We start from the raw sequence: 13,389 nt of genomic DNA on the forward strand, positions 1-13,389 counted from the left end.
ATCATAAATAGGTGCATGACTAGACCTATTATAGAGAAGACTCCCTATGAGTTACTTAAAGGGAGAAAACAAAATATATCCTATCTTAGGGCATTTGGATGCAAGTTCTTTGTGCACAACAATGGAAAGGACTCCCTAGGTAAGTTTGATCCCTGAAGTGATGAGGGAGTATTCTTCACATAGAAAACCTTATAAAGTGTACAACAAAAGAACTATGTGTGTAGAAGAAAGTGTACATGTAGTTTTTGATGAAACTAACATTCTTTCTAAGAGACAAGAACATGAAGATGAAGCTATTGGGCTGGTAAAGAGTTTAAATGAAATCACAGCCCAAGTTGAAGTTGCACCCAAAGAAGGAACAGGTGATGGAACAGGTTCTTCCATCCAGGGCAACCTGGCAGGGAGAACTGAACAAAGAAGAACTGAATCTAATTTTCCAATGGAACCTGTCCATAAGCCTGTTCCTCAACAACAAAACATGGGAGAAATATCTAGCGAAAATCAGTTTGTTGTGAAACCTTACAAGTATCAAAGTTCTCATCCCATTGAGAACATAATTACTGATCCAACCTCTGGAATTAAAACTAGATCTTCATTAAAGAATCTTTGTGCTTTTGATGATTTCCTATCTCTTATTGAACCTAAAATGTTGCTGTGGCTTTGCAGGATGCAGACTGGGTAAATGCATGCAAGATGGACTAAATCAGTTTGAAAGAAGTCAAGTTCGACATCTGGTGCAAAGAACCAAGGACAGATTAGTAATCGACACTAAATGGGTCTTCAGAAACAAACTTGATGAAGATGGAACTGTTACAAGGAACAAGGCAAGGTTTGTGGTTCAAGGCTATAGCCAAGAGGAGGGCATAGACTATGATGAGACTTTTGCTCCAGTTGCAAGGTTGGAAGCAATAAGACTCCTCATAGCCTTCATTGTATATATGGAATTTACTCTTCACCAGATGGACGTCAAGAGTGCCTTCCTAAATGGCAACTTAAAGGAAGAAGTGTTTGTCAAGCAACCTCCAGGGTTTGAAAGCAAGAAGTGTCCTGATCATGTATACAAACTAGACAAGGCACTCTATGGACTCAAGCAGGCTCCTAGAGCATGGTATGAACGACTATCCAAATTTCTGCTTGAACATGGCTACAAGAGAGGTAAAATTGATAGCACTCTATTCTTGAGGGAAAAAGGTAAGGATCTTCTAGTAGTACAAATATATGTTGATGACATAATTTTGGGGCAACCACTGAAAAATTAAGTAAGAAATTTGCTAAACTAATGGGGAGTGAATTTGAAATGAGTATGATGGGTGAGCTTAATTTCTTCTTAGGCTTACAAATTAAACAAAACTCAAATGGAACCATGATCCATCAGCATAAATATGCAAAAGAGTTGCTTAAGAAGTTTAAAATGGGCGAATAAAAGGAAATACACACTCCTATTGCAACAGCCACAAAATTGGACATAGATGAACCTGGTTCATCTATTGATCAAAAGTTGTATAGGGGTATGATTGGTTTACTTTTGTATCTTACTGCTAGCAGACCTGACATTGTTTTCAGTGTAGGGCTTTGTGCTCGATTTCAAGCAAATCCAAAGGAATCCCACTTGACTGCCGTCAAGAGAATATTGAGATACTTGAAAGGCACTACTGACCTTTGCCTTTGGTATCCAAAAGGTAGTAACTTTAACCTAGTGGGATATGCTGACGCTGACTATGCAGGTTTCCTTGTGGACACGAAGAGCATCTCAGGTATGGCACACTTTCTTGGTTCATGTCTTGTATCATGGGATACTAAAAAGCAAAATTCAGTGGCCTTATCTACTGCTGAAGCTGAGTATGTTGTGCTCAATTGTTGTGGATCAAATAGCAGTTGATGGATTTTGGTATTGAAGTTGGTATTGAAGTGCTATTAGTATGAAAGGACTCGGTTCTTCATAAGAGAACTAAGTACATAGATGTTAGACACCATTTTTAAGGGACAACTATGAGAAAGGACTGATCACTATAGAATTTTGTGCTACTGATAAGCAGATTGCTGACATCTTTACAAAAGCACTGAGTAGAGAGAGCTTTGAAAGGAACATGTTAGAGCTAGGGATGATTAATATCACCTAATGGAACCAGTTCAGAATGCACATTGAAAAAAAATAAAAAAAAATTTAGTTAGGAAATCTGGAACTTGAGTAAATATCTAGGTTAATCTTTGCTCAGTTTCATACTGTAAATAGTATACTCCTGTGCCATGTGTTGATATGACTCACTGATCGCTAACAAAATTTTCTCTATTTTGGCAAATAGAGGCATGATCAAGAGGATTCTTAGTGAATAACCTGGTTCATCAGTACTGGTTCATCTGAATAACAAGGTATGTTTTCTACACTCCGCACAATTAGAAATACTAATATTTAATTTATGAGCAAAGTCCTACATATGTTCAAAAACTTCAAAAAGCCTATCCTTTTAAGTTTGAACCAGTTCCGTTTCAACTAGACTCCTCACCGTATTAAAATACCTAGATTCTTGGGAAGCTTAACCGCCCTTTCAACCTGAAAATTTAGGGTAGTTAGAATTCTAATTGACTACAAAAAGCTGCCGTTGCATATTAATTACCCTCTCCCGTTAAAATCCATCATCATCACCACCGCCACTCCCATAATTTTCAAAACCGTCAAAAATCTTCTGCTTTCTCTTCTTCTCTCTTCCAAAACTCAAATCACAAATTTCTTCAAGAATTTGGAGAAAATGACCAACCCCCAAGATAACCCCGGCACACCTCCACCACCTACCCCATTCGATTCCTCCACTACTCCTCAACCCAACACTACCCCTCAACCTAGGAGAAGGCGAGTAAAGATGCTTCCTTGAAAAACTGTGGCTACAGGTGCGCTTTCTACGAAATTAAACGCACAGTTGAAGGCTAGTCAAGCCCAAGATTCCCAAAATTCTGATGATTCTTTCAAGTTTGCGAGTGAGGGGGAAGGAACTGGGTCTTCTGATTCTAAGCAGGCAACATCTGTGCAAAATCCCCCCACTGAGGTAATTTTTGATCTAGCTGAAAATCTGAAGAATCATTTTGTTTTGGTTGGGTCTGTTATGGATGTGGAAACAACTGAGTCAAGAAGGAGAGAATGTAAAAATAAACGAGGAAAAGAAACTGAGAGTGAGGGTGTTCGTAGTGATGAGAGGGGAAAAGGGAAAGAGGTGGCTGATTCTTCGCCCACTTCTAAAACAGTTAAAATGGCTATCTGTGGGACTGAGCCAGAAAAGGTGAATGAAGGTAGGAAGAAAACAGGGGGAAGTAGTTCAGGGGAAGCTGCTGAAGGGCTAGTAAATCTCAGTATGCATACAGATGAACCTGGTTCATCTATTGAAGAGACCCTAGCAGATCTTCAGAAGAAGGTTGCTGCCAGCTATAACCCCAAGAAAAGGAGAACTCCAATACCAAAAACTCCTAGCACTGCAAGAACCACCAAGAAAAGGAAGGCTGCTTCTCCGACAACTACTGATATTCCTTTACCAAAAGGCCACAAGGAGTAAGTTGAAGAAGAGTGAGGAGGAGTTGCAGTTGCAATCGAAGAAAGTAAGAAGAAAAGAATGGACAAAGGGAAAACAAAGTGGATGAGATGGACCCGGTCCATCAAGGTGAACATGTGACTGTAGAGGTGGAGGTTCAGACCCCTAAGCCCAAGAAGACCAAGACATCCTCAAAGAAGTCTTCATCTGTATCCACGTCTGCTGAACCTTCTACTTTGGCTAAAAGGACAAGGTCTGCTGTGAAAGCCAAGCAAGTTAAGATTACTGAGGAGGAAGATTGGAGTGGTGAAGAAGAGGATGAATCCAATAATGAACAAGATAAGCTGACCAAGTTTTGCAAACAAACCATCTTGAAGGGTAGACTTTTGAAGGACTTGGAGGAACCAGGTTCACGGGTGGAAGGACATGGTCCTTCAGCTAGATGGCAGGCTGGCCAGAAATGAGAAGACTTCATGGCCAATGCAGAGGTCAAGGATGGAAGAGTTACCATCCAGGTGAAAGGGGTTCAAGTGTCTTTTGATGCAAAAGAGGTGGGTGAAATCGTTGGTATTTCGTCTGAAGGTTATGATGACTACACTAAGCAAAAATGGCCAAGTCTGGACTCCCTTCCTACTACCCTAGCCATTACTAGGAAGTTCTGTGATAGCACAGAAGTGAATGATGCCAAGGTTGTGTATAAGAGTGAAATGAAGCCATTCCACAAAGTACTGTTTGAATTCGTCAACAAGTGTATGCTGCCTAGGCAGGAAAGAAGGCACATTGCCAACTACATGGACTTGGTTTTGATGGAGTGTCTGGAAGGTGGGCGGCAGATCAACTAGCCTGGGTTTATGATCAAGCTACTTGATCGGGTTATCAATCGCTCCAAGGCCCATGCCACTCCTTATGGTTTCATTCTCACTACTGTTCTTGCCCATTGTAAGGTTCCACTGAAGAAGTGGGAGATGGCCACAAGAAAAGACCATTTTGGAATCAATACTTTGATTGCTTGTGATTATGAGGTCACTGCCATTCCCAACGAACCTGGTTCATTTAATAAGACACCTATCAATAGCAAGGTCAGAGCTCTATTGTAGGAAAGTGGGGCAAAGGATGCTGAGATAGCAAGGCTGAAGACTCGTTTGGCAGAGGTAGAATCTGAGAGAGATGCTCTCAGAACTGAGCTCACAAAGGAAAAGGAGAAGAATGATGGAATTCTTCAAGACATGCTGCATCTTCCCCAAGCCAAAACCAACCCTCCAGTTCTTCGAAGCCTTAATTTCCTAAGCCTTCATTTCCTGAACCTTGCCTAGACCTTTCAGTGACCCAGATTAGGGATTTTTCTTTTTGTTGCTCATGTTTTAACTGTTTTTGGTTCTTTTTGTGGATTGTGGCAGAATCATATTCTCTATCAATGAAGTTGCTGCTTTTGCTCTTGTTAACTGATTCTTTTTCCTTGATAGTTTGAATGTGTAGTTGATTACTGATGATTAATCCATGAATGCATTTGCAGTTGCCCCAGTGGCCGTGAGTAATTTTTAAAATCTGGGGATCACACTTTGTTTATGCAACTTTTTGATGATGACAAAAGGGAGAAAAGATATTGTGCTTTATATTCTGAATTGTGATGTTTATATTCTGAATAGTGATGTTTATAACCTGATGAACCTGATCCTTGATGATAAGTGAGAAAAATTTCTAACATTGCATTGATGTTGAGCTGAGTTCTGGCACAGCCTAAGTTATGAAAAGCACAGAGTTTGTCATTATCAAAAAGGGGGAATTTGTTGGCCCAAGTAAAGGTTAGTTTTGAAGACTGACAAAGGAACTCAGACATGAACCAGGTCCATCCTAGTGGAGCACAGATACGGATAGACTTAAGCATGTGAGATGCACGTGAAGGAGATGAACTTAACTTGAAAGAAGTAATATCTCCTGATCATGATCGAAAAGGTTGCATATTGGATAAGGAGAAGGACTCCTTTCTCAAAGAGAACACGGGTTTAGAAATGGAAGGAGTTAGAGGTTGAGATCAACTAGAACTCTTCCACCAAGGAAGAGTAGCATCAGAATTCTAGTCAATCTCTATTTACTAACTCTATAAATATCAGTGTTGTTCTCTTTTACAGGTAACGCATGTAAGCAGAAGTTAAACGTGAATTGAGAGCAAAATAGCAAGGCAATTTTGCAGGCATTTCGTGTGTGATTCAAGCGTGCAAACCTGAAGCTACTTGAACCAGATAGAAGAACCAGTTCCAAGTGTTTGTCTTTCATTCTAGTTCAATTGTAGTAGGTGGTTTCAAATTGTACCTTTCAGCTTTATCTAGAGGCAATTGTAATAGGTACTCAGAGTTTTCAAGTTAGAGTTAACTTGAAGTTGTCGCAGCAGTTAGAGCCTGTTTGCCACAACGGGATTAGAGTTAGTCCTAGGCTTACAAAAGAGTTTTTGTAAATGCAGTTTTTGGCTCAGTGATTTTAGTGGAGAGTTTGGGAAAATCCTACTGGAAAGTAGGTCGTGGTTTTTTCACCTTTTGAGCCAGGTGTTTTCCACGTAAAATACTTGTGTTCTTTACTTTCCGCATTTACTATTTCTGCAATAGCAGGTTAAGGAATACTTAGAAGAACTAGGTCCTTCCTTAAACAACTTAAGCGAAAAATTGGTCACCACTCAAATCACCCCCCCCCCTCTTGTGTAGTATTGAAGTATAATACATCAAGGTTGTTGAGGGACGTCGATTCCGCCAATGATCATGTGATTACATGTTGTGGTTCTTCTTGTTCATTTTTTCTTGCACCTCTCTCCCTGAAGTGATTCTTAGCCCGATCACTTACGAATTCTCGAAGGTGGCCCTCATTGAATAACCGGGCCACTTCTTCCCTCAGCTGTCTGCAATCTTCCGTTCGATGACCATGTGTGCCATGATACTTGCACATTAAGTTCGGGTTTCTTTGAGAAGAATCGATCTGTATTGGCTTGGGCCACTTGGTGCCTTTGATTCTCCCAATAGCTGAGACAATCCCTGATGCATCTATACTGAAGTTGTACTCTGACAATCTAGGAGCCTCGGCGGGGTCGGTGTGCTTGTCGAACCTACTCTTGCTCGTGAGTCGCCGAGAACTTTGGCCTCGATCGTTTCTCCGATCACTTCGAGGAGCGTTATGGCTCGGGCCGCTGTTTCTTCGGTCGGTAAATGGCTGATACCGTTCATTATTGAATCTAGATCCCCGATCTATGTTCTTCGAGGGCTTGACTGCGAATCTATTAGGATGAACTGAACCCGAGGGGGCTCCCAATTGATCGTCTTCGACCCTGATTTTTTATTGGTAACGACTGTGCGCATCTGACCATGTCATTGCTGGATATTCGATCAAGTTCTTCTTTAACTGTCGAGATGCAATCGAGCTACTTTCATTCAAACCCTGCATAAAGGCCTGTACCACCCAGTCATCTGAGACCGGCGGGAATTCCATCCTTTCCATCTGAAACCTGGACACGAACTCCCTTAGCATCTCATCGTTCCTTTGCTTTATTTTGAAGATGCCCGATTTTCTTGTGGCCACCTTTATGGCCCCGGCATGGGCTTTAACGAAGGCGTCTACTAGCATGGCGAATGAATCAATACAGTTAGGAGCCAAGTTGTGATACCAAATCATAGCTCCCTTTGAGAGTGTTTCTCCAAAAATTTTCAACAACACTGATTTGATTTCATCATCATTCAAGTCATTTCCTTTGATCCCGCAAGTGTACGAAGTAATATGCTCGTTGGGGTCGGTTGTTCCGTTATACTTGGGTATATCGGGCATGCGAAATTTCTTAGGAATGGGCATTGGGGCTGCTCTCTAAGGGAATGGTTTTTGTATAAACTTCTTGGCATCTAGACCTTTCAAGACTGGAGGTGCCCCCGGTATCTGGTCTACACGGGAGTTATAAGTCTCCACCTTCTTGTCGTTATCCTCAATTTTCTTTTCTCCGGACTCGATCCTCTTAGTGAGTTCTTCGTGCATTTTAATAATGATGGGGTCAGTCCCCGAGCTGTTTCAATTTTGGTCCTTCCGGCGTTGTTTCGGCACGTCGATTGTTCTCACGTTCAGCTACACTCGGGGTCTTGTTCTGACTTTGAAGTTGAGCGATGGCGATCTGCTGAGCCTGCAAAATCTAAAATATCACTTGGAGGCTAACTCCTCCTGGCGTTCCTTGGTCCCCTGGTCGAGCGTCCCTGCGTATGCTCCCTTGGGGTCTGTGCCTAGGCTAGTGTTTATAACAATATGAGAACCAACATCAACTGGTTCCATGTTTGTAACATCCCCAGGGTTTATTGGTGGTACACCGACCCCTACATTGTTGATCTCTCCAAGACCCTCATTGCCAGGAACAGGTGCATTTTGTGAGCTAGACATGTTTCAGCCTGAAAATCAAAGATTCTTGACAAGAAAAAGTGTAAAGATAACGTGTGTAATAAGAATCAGTAAAGAAATATCACTATTATCTTTAGCCCCACGGTGGGCGCCAAACTGTTTACCTCGAAAAATAAGAGTAACAATTAAATTTGATTTGTGGTTTTAAAAATACGTGGTTTAATTCAATACCAATTAATAATCATGAAATGTGAAGTAAAAATGAAAGAGAAAGGTGAATCAAACCCAACGTCATTCAACAGCTACGACCTCGAGCACAGGGACCTCGAGGTAGGCTTGGTATGATAAGAATAAGTATAAAAGCAAGATAAGAACAATAGAGCTAAATGACAATGCTGATGAATAGTAGGCAAAAAGGTAGAGAGTATATTCTTTGCTCAGTAAAAAGATGGTCTTACAAATGATTGGGGTTCCCTTTTTAGAATAGAGGAACCCTAAATAAGGAATATTTCTATTTACAGTAGGGAATATTCTTGTTATAGCTGTCTTAACCGCCTAGTACGGAATTGTACGATCCTATTTCGGAATTCGCGCCATGATCTTAGGGACGTGGCAGGAATCTAGCTCGCTCTGGTACAAATCCATAACGGTACTATTTGGGTAGAACACACCCGACCTCGGTATGCATCGTGCTTCACCTTCGAACTCGGGTCTGGTCCCTCGAGCTCGAACCTGGCCTTACCCGGACTCAGACTTCTGACGACCTCTCAAGTATATATAGAGCGAAGGCATTCGATCTCGACCGTATACAATAAGGAAGTTTTATCTTTACTCAAGATAATATCATTTTCATCATCGAAATCTGCATCATCTTTAACCTCATCAAAATATGTATCATCTTCAATCTTATTAAGCCAAAGAGCAAGGCAGAGCTGTCAGCCATGAACTGAATTCGAGTCTCCAGACCTTCCAGCTTCTCATGGTCGACGTAACTATTTATCTCCGTGGCATATAAGTATCTCGAAAATCTCATTTTCTTTTGAAGGATTTTGATTCCTTTCCACAAAAAAGGGTCAGACTTGACTAGATACCTCGGCGCATCATTTAGATTCTTGTCGAGGTAATCCATATATTCTGACAGATAGGATTAATGGTCCAGCTCATAATTGGACCTTGAACAAAATAACATGTCAAGTGAAATTAGAAAGTTCATGGAAATATACCTGATAAAGGCCAAAGTTTGCAGTAGGAGAAAACTTGTGATGATAACTCTAATTAAGAAGAAAAGATTAATATGAGCATGAATAAATATGGTTCGACCAGACTCATGTTTAATGCATATGGACTGGATCCAAATGTTACCAAAAGGCAATGGTTGCAGTATTTGTCAATGTTACCATCAGTTAATGAATAACGTATATATTATATTAATACAGAGAGACAGCTAATTGGTTAGTATCCATCCGCATTGGCTTTCAAAGTAAATGGTTGCATTAGTTAATATACATACAAACAAGTAGTAGAGCTCACCAATTGTCTTTTCCAATGATTAATTAATGGAAAATAACTTTGTCCAAGATCTGTTCAAATTTTTAGTTTCACATGTTTTACTATTTCTCTATTGGAAAATAACTTGGAAAACAACTGGTTTTCTTAGTTATTATTGGCCTTCATACCAACCACACCCCAAATGTTGCAGATTTGCATCTATTTCTCCTCTTGAAACCTCTATGCCCATATTTTGTTTAACTTCATAATGTCCTGGATACAGACCTCAAATGTTTGTTTTATTCATACTGTTATTTTCGTTGGCAGAGCTCTATAATTTCTGGTGTTTTTTCTATGATGATGGTATCCTTAATGTATATGAAGAATATATGTATATAGTCGTGCAGACTGGAATAACATGTCTTTCAACAAAACAATGATAGTTGAAATTACTTGAAAGCAACACAACTTTTACGACAATGAAACAAAGCATAACAGAATAGGAAATATGCAAAACACTGAGAAAGAAAACACCCCCCCCCCCCCCCCCATGATCCAACTGCTACAATAGAAGGGTGTTTCAAGCCAATACATTTTTATAACAAGTGTTTCAAGCTGGGGAAAAGATTCCTCTGACGCATCCCACCTTGAGATACCTAAGTTCACAAGTTTCAACACCCTAATTTATGGAACGTACGTGATATCTCCAAGGCACCACTCTCCAGAATGAATAAAATACGGATCCCTTAATTCGAGATACTCCAGACTTAATAGTCCCGCAATGAAGAAAATCGTGCTTTCTATCCGAGTCCCGCATAGTAATAATTTCTTTACATTTGACGGCAAGTGTAACTTGGGTGGAACAAGTGAAAGAAAAGGCGAAGTGATTGAAGCTGGGTAAGAGTCTCCAATTTGTGACAATTCTTTTCTTCATCAGAATCATTTCTCAAAAAAAACAAGCTTTAGTAAATTCTACATGCCTTAATTTTTTCATTTTCCAAAAATTCACAGATAACTGCGCATGCATTAAACACTTGAGGTGAATTCATGGTAGCTAACGACAAACGACCCAATTTATGGGAACTCAAATCCAAGACCTTAAGAAGCCTCATCAAATTAATAACCTGACTGAAGGGATTCCAATATAAAGATTCTCCTCTATTGGTGGTTATCAGTGTGTTGGTGGAAAGGCTTCCGCATTTTGGATGCAAACTTGGAAAGATCATTACTGAAACTGAAGCTCACTCGACTTTCCTTCAAATCGGAAGGTTGAATGTTCCCCCTCACTGCCAACATAAACTTTTCTTCTCTACTCCTCTCCAAGCAAAAGTGAAGCACTACATCATGAACCTGGCAGTATTTGACTTTACCGTAATATCTTGTTCTTGAAACCATTACTACGTTACTGCTAATGAGATCCATCAAGTAACCTTCAGCTGTCTCTTCCATTAATCTCCCAGACTCAACGTCCTGCACAAAGCCTTCCGCTATTCATAAACGTATCAATTTAGACACTGAAATCCTTTGGTCCTCTGGAAACATCCCCATGTAGAGAAGGCAAGGTCTTAAATAGTCGGGTAAGTTATCATAACTTAACTGCATAGTTGCCCGACTATAGTCTTCAGACTCACGGTCAAGATAGGAAAATAGAGCTTTTTTAACCTCATGCCACCAACATCTTTCCATTTTCTTCTTTTTGATTGTTCCAGCTACCAAGACAACCACTAGGGGCAACCCTTTGCATCTTCTTACAACATCTAGACTCACATCGTGTAGTTCAAGTGGGAATGCTTCGTTTTGAAATATTTTTTTCTGCAATAATTCCCTACTCTCTTCGGGTGTGAGGAATGGAAGGAAATAAAGATCAGTATGGTATTTGACATGTTCACCCACTTTCTCAAGACGAGTTGTTACTACAATTCTGCTTATATTTACAACATCAGGGAAACAAAGGCTTAACTCATCCCATGCCATAAAATTCCACATATCATCCAAGACAATGAGATATCTCTTTCCCATTAGGCTTTTCCTCAACTTGTCTGCAAGGATGTCATCCTTATCTTCCTTGTCCTTGGAACCAGTAACTTGACTGAAAATCTCTTGTAATAGCTCTCTCCGGCTATATGTTTGGGAAATGACGCACCATGCTCGAACATCAAAATGATAAACAATGATGTCATTATTGTACAACTTTCTAGCACAAGTTGTTTTACCTTGTCCACCCATCGCAACAATTGGGATGACATCTAGCTCATTTGTCCCTCGTGTCAGATACCGAATTATTCTTTTCGTGTCATTCTCAGAACCAACTATCTCCTCATCCTTCATAAGATTGCTGTGTTGAGTTGGCATATGTTTAGATGGCTCTACCACAGAGCAGGGCTTAAGAGCAAGGTTCTCCGGCCACATCCTGGTCACCTCCGCACTAATATGCTTGATCTCTTTTAAAATTGTAGGACGTGAGCAAAAAAGATACCAAAGAGTATTACATTGACCAAGAATAGAGTCAACGGCAACCTCAGTTTCATATGCCAAATTGATAGTATGCCTCTGAAGATCTTTAAGAATTTCATGTTCATGATGCACCTTTGCAACATCTCTCAAAACATATGTTAGATATGAGAGCTCTTTCTCTAAAATGACAATATGAGGCTTCAACATGAAATCTAAACATGTTTCAGATTTCAAACATTGTATACGGTAGAAATCGGGGCTACCTGATTTCGTCCTTTGCTCGAGATGGGAATGTCGCGTCAAGGAGCTAGGACGTCGAGTCCGGAATCGAAGCCTACCAAGATCGACGTCAATCGCGGCCATAAAGAGATAGACTCCGAGTGACATCGGTATAACTTGATAACAGAAAAGACGAGATATCCGCGATCGGTCGAGGATCGTGGCGTGAATCTCGGAACGAAAATCCATAGCGGTTAATCAGATGTTAATATGGTTTTCTACTATAATTAGAAGTGCACCTTATTTAGGACTCATCTGTTATATAAAGAGGGATCCCATTCATTTGTAAGGATTCATGATTCACTGATAAGAATATATACATTCGTTACTTTCCTGCTATTTCACTTACTGTTCATCAGAGTTGCTTTAGCTTTTACTGTTCTTATTGTTCCACCCCAAGACTACCTCGAATCAAGGTCGAGACATGGCTAGCATACTAGTTTGATTTATTTTATTCTCTAATTTGTTCATTTACTTTCTTCCTAATCAATTGGCATTGAACGAAATCGCGTATCCTTAAAACCATAATATAAGTTTAATTATTATCCGAATTTGAGGGTAAACAAATATGTCATTCAAATATTTTCTGTTAAAACTAAAGATACTTTTTTTAAAAGATAATCTAAACATGCAGGTGTGCAACTTCAAACCAAAGGTATTTTTCATAATTATATTTCATATATTCAACTAAAAGTCAAATCGAAACATCATATATATATTTTTGTTTTAAACAAAGAGGTGGAAATAAAAAGAAGTCGTCATGGCGACACAACAACTAAAAGTCTAAAAAGAAGTTTGGTCTCAACAACTCTTGTGTTCGAAAGAGGGTTTACACTCATCGCATATATATATTTTGATCATCACAATGCATGTTAAGAGTTTATAAGTAGAACTAAAAACACATTACCATTATTTTGCATAAAGAAGAGAGTCACGGGTTTATTTGTATTACAAAAAAATAAAAAAATTCATTATATATGTTTTTCTATCATAGTTTGTGCCCTCACCAGAAAGCTAAGAAAAAGGGACGTTACTGGCTTTTATGGCCCTTTTTTTTATTCTCTTTTTTTTTGGGAGAGGGGTGGGGGGTGGGGGGTGGAGGGGGGTAATTATCAAATTTTATTACCAAAGCGAAAATTTACAGGTCAAGTTAACAAAATTGCACTAAGGCTCGATATTCTTCCCAATCCATAGTTAAAAGGCCCCTTTTCTTATTGTTATTAGTATATATCATCTCATTCACATTGATTAGCCGGTTCCAAAATATATAATACAGAATATCATAGCTGATAAT

The 13,389-nt window shown here is 39.7% G+C and overlaps 1 pseudogene; it reads right to left on the reverse strand.

Annotated features, from left to right (window-relative positions):
- Positions 7,540-12,284, reverse strand: LOC109220880 (annotated as a pseudogene).

This window comes from Nicotiana attenuata, chromosome 2 (genome assembly GCF_001879085.1).
Source record: "Nicotiana attenuata strain UT chromosome 2, NIATTr2, whole genome shotgun sequence".
In the NCBI taxonomy this organism is placed as follows: domain Eukaryota; kingdom Viridiplantae; phylum Streptophyta; class Magnoliopsida; order Solanales; family Solanaceae; genus Nicotiana; species Nicotiana attenuata.